Source organism: Phyllostomus discolor, chromosome 3 (genome assembly GCF_004126475.2).
Source record: "Phyllostomus discolor isolate MPI-MPIP mPhyDis1 chromosome 3, mPhyDis1.pri.v3, whole genome shotgun sequence".
NCBI classification, from domain to species: Eukaryota; Metazoa; Chordata; class Mammalia; order Chiroptera; family Phyllostomidae; genus Phyllostomus; species Phyllostomus discolor.
Genome location: NC_040905.2, coordinates 10,113,428 through 10,117,642, shown reverse-complemented (window position 1 = coordinate 10,117,642; position 4,215 = coordinate 10,113,428).

The window sequence follows — 4,215 nt, the reverse complement described above, 5'->3', positions numbered from 1 at the left end:
TTTGCCAGGGGCCGCTGCGAGTGGGGACGGATTTATAGGGCGCTCGCTCCGTGACGTGCCCTCCAGTGGCTTTTCTGATTCGCTTTCTGACCTAAACACACATTAGTTGAGTCCCCATGCTGGGCCAACACGGTCTCCAAATATCTGCTGGCTGAAGTCAGAGGCTTTGCATATCACGTATTACATGGCAGGCAATGAAGAAGGCTTCTGAGGCTGGCCGGCTCCTCAATCCCAGGCTCCATTTTCATGCTGTTGTAATATAACACCAGACACGGGGTAGGCACATACATTCGAAATCCCAATTCCAGAGGCGTAAGGTCACCTCATCAGGGACAGGTCAGGGGAGGTTGGGCTACACTCGCTTTTATCCAGATTGTCGAAAATGCAGATGGGAAACCTAGGCAGGCAGCGTGGCTTGGGTGCTGAGTTCTCAGGGAGCAGGGACCCAGCTCCCCGTCCCTGATCTCTGGGAGACCCTCCAGGCATTCTGCCTGGGGGTTAGTTGCCACCAGAAGCAGCCAGAGCCTTCTTCGGTAGATGGAGGACCTGAGGAGGGCAAGTCCTTACATACCCTGCACATGACCCTACCCAGGCAGCGGGCACGGACTTAGCTCTACCTTTAAAATAAGGTACTAAAACGGTTACGTCTGTGTTCAGCAGAAACCTGCTTGCTGGAAGCCACTGGCCGTGAGTTCAGTGGGACCTCTTTCACTTTATCAGCTGGAGCCAGGGCAAGCGTCAACAGGCTCAGTTTACATCCACGCACCTCTTATTTTAGGACTCATCCGGTGTGTTGGGGAGCGTGTGCTCCTCAAGTGGCTGATACAGACAATAGACGGGGGAAATGTGTGTGGCAAGGTGGGTGTGGGGGGGGATCGGGTAGCAGGACACTTCTTAAAAGGCAAAGATCACCTACTTTGGAGGTTTCTCAGGGAAGCTAGCATGCAAGGCACATTGCTCTTACGAAGGTCCCTGTGATGGAAGGCTAGGCGGAAGGAAAATCCTGTCCTCCAAACAAACTGAGCTGAAGTCAGGATGCTCGCTGCTCTGCAGAAAGCACCGTGCTGCCCTTTGATACATTTCCGGCAGGGGTGTGGATGGGCTTGGGAATGGGAGCAACACCTAAGCCCCATCTATTTGTCCCGGTTTAGCGTTGTGTTTGGCATTCGAAGGCAACGCCGGTCCCTGTTCCGACCGTGAATGATTCCCTCATTTTCAGAAATATGTTCACGGGGGGATGGTCACGCCGTCCAAGCACCTGAAATGACTTAGCACTTGTTACGTGCCAGGCAAAGTGCTCGCCCGGCCCTGGGAATTGTGCGGATGGGGGCTTTCGGGGGCTGCGCGAGGAACAGACACACCACGGAGTGTACCCTAAGGAGCGGGAGTGTACTGTGAAGGAAGGCTGACCGGAATCTCCGCCACTCAGCCACGTGTCTCCGAAAAGCCTTCCGGAAAGGCCACCCAGCCAGGCCTCACGAACACTGGATTGAAGTTCAGGAACTGGAAGGTCATTCAGGATACGGATCTGCGGCTGGGTTCTCTCATTGCCCCCTGAGCTGCAGGCATCTGCCTCCGATCCCTACTCACAGGCTTAGCCGCCAAGGTGATTCAGTTCCTCTCTCTCTTGCTGTTTTGCCCCGGGTGTCCCTTGGCTTCTGCTCCTGCTACCAACTGCTCAGCTCTCTGTTGGTCTCACATTTAAGCTCCTTTAGTGGAAGGCACTCATCGGCCCTGCGGGGCACTAACCAGGTGCTGGTGTTGGACTGAGGCTTTGCGTGAGGCCTCCTTATGGGTGACGGGACCCCCGTAGCTCAGGTGCTTATTTCTGGGCTAATCTAATCACCCACACCCCCAGGGCTGGGCCACAGGGTACAGATGGCCCGGCCACCCTTGCTTGCTTAAGAAACCTCCTAGGGCTGCTCTCTGCCTTCCCTCCGCGGGGCTGGCACTCTGTGGCAGGCTCTGGGAGTTGAACCAACTTCGGTCCACCACGAGACTCAGAGATGAAGGAGACACAACTCCGGCCCCTCGGAAGCTCACCGTCTACAGAGAGAGGGAGGCAATGTGCACACAGGTCACCCCAGGGTAAAGTGACAAGTCCTCTCCCAAAGGTGAGTATGAGGTGCTCAGGTCCGGTCTCTACGTGGTCAGTGAAACCCTGGGGAGATTACAGGGAAAAAAAAACCCCACCTCTAGACCGATTTCTGGGTGACTAAAGGGGACTCTCCTGGGCACTGCCGCCCAGGTGGCATTTTGGAAACGTCCCCAGGCGGTTCTGTGTGCAGCCGGGTTGTGGTGTCAATCGGCTGATTCATTCTCACTGACTGCAGTCACCGTACGGCTCTTCTGGAGAACAAAACTAAGAGATCCACTGATCTTGATAGGTTCTAAGATGGACTGTCCCAAAATATGGCATCCCTTTCGAAATACTGCCAATTACCTCGGAACAGTAATATCAAGGAAAGCGTACAATGTAATGTAGAGAAAAGGCAAATACTCCTAGTTCTGGAAGAACATTTGTTTGTGTGTTTACAGCGCTTGGATGGCCACGGGATAGGTGGGAAGGTTTCACCTTTTCAAGCTCCCCTGCTACAGAGCCCAACATTGGAACGGACAGTGATGGATCGATATTGACAAACATCTGCTCACACCTGCCTTTACAGACCATGAAAAACAAAGTTTCTTCCCAAGCGACTGCCAGGAAGCATTTGATGTTGTGGGGACCCGAGGACGCCCCCCTGGTGGTGGGCACCATGTCACCACCTTGCAGCGTCACCCCGACGCTGAAAGGAGGGACGGCCACAGCTCCTGGCGCCACCCCCTCTTTCCTCGAGGAAACAAAGGGTTCGGTTGAAGGTGCCCCTCCGCAAGGTGCGGAGAGAACCATGTGCGGCGTCGTTTTTGCTCCGAACGGGCAGACGGTCCCATGATCAACAGCACGGCGCCCAGAACTCGCACCTCGGCCCTGGATCTCGGCCTTGCCTCTGGAAAACCCCGCCTGGGGAACCGGGAAGGGAGAAACAAGCACCGTTCAAGCATCTCCTGTCCTCTTTCCGAGAAACGTTCAAAACCCCACTCACTTCCCATGATCGTGGTCTTCGGGGAGCTTGATTGGGGATCTCGCACGGAAGGCCGTCTAAGCAACGGCGGCTGCCTGTGCTTGCGGATCTTCCTTCCCGTGCTGCAGAACAGCGAACACACACATGATAAGACAAAACAAAACAAAACAACAACCCCACAACATGGTGATGGTCAGGAGCCCGGAGTCAGCGCTGTCTGGCTGGGAACTCAGTGAGGCCTGGCCTGGGGTCGGTCAGTGGAGAGGAGGGGGTCACGTGGGTGGGAGGTGGTTCTGGGGACCCAGCGCGGAGTGCTGCAGCCCGGAGGGGCGGTGGGGCTGTGGGTCGCCTTTGGCCCTGCACAGGGCGTCTCACGGCCCCCTCGGGGCTTTGCAGCTGCTTTGCCGGGAAGCGCCAGGCCCCGGTCCCTGGACGCCCGCACAACCTGGGTCACGACGCTGAAATAGAATCCATCCCGAGCAGGGCAATTTCCTTTTCAGAGTCACCGTTTTATTGAGCGGGGATTTGGGTCATGCGTCCTGGCTCTTTAGCAGTCGTTTTCACCAATGATACTGTTACTTACACAGAAGAGATACATTTGCTATCCCTCAGAGCGCTTAAAAAAAAAAAAGGAGAGACGGGAGGGGGTGGCCACGGGCGGTGGGGGCTTCTTTGCCAAGTGGTAGTAAGAGGCAGATTCTTTGGAGTCCGTTGGTCTCTCATGAGAAATCAGTTCTGACGTTGACATGGTGGATTTACCAATGATCCCCAGCAGTTGTTTTTAAAAATAAGGATCAAATTGTCTAATTATCTGTTTATTTTGTTTTGGGGTCTTGAGACTCCTTTTCCCCGAAACAAACAAACAAACAAACAACTTCCGTGAGGTAAGATGGTAACACTACCGGACTCTCTCCCCCTGCACATGGTCTAATGGCTCAGACCTGGGGTCGGCCAACGCCTGGAAAGGGCAAGCGTTTTCTGTACAGATGGGAGATGCTTCAGGCTTTGAGGCCTTGTGGTCCCCGTCACCCCCGCTCAGCTCTACCCTTGCCCGGCAGAAGCAGCCACAGGTATTCAGTACATGCTTCATTATGGCTGTGTTCCCATACAACTTTACTTATGGACACTGAGATGTGAATTTTCTATAATGTTC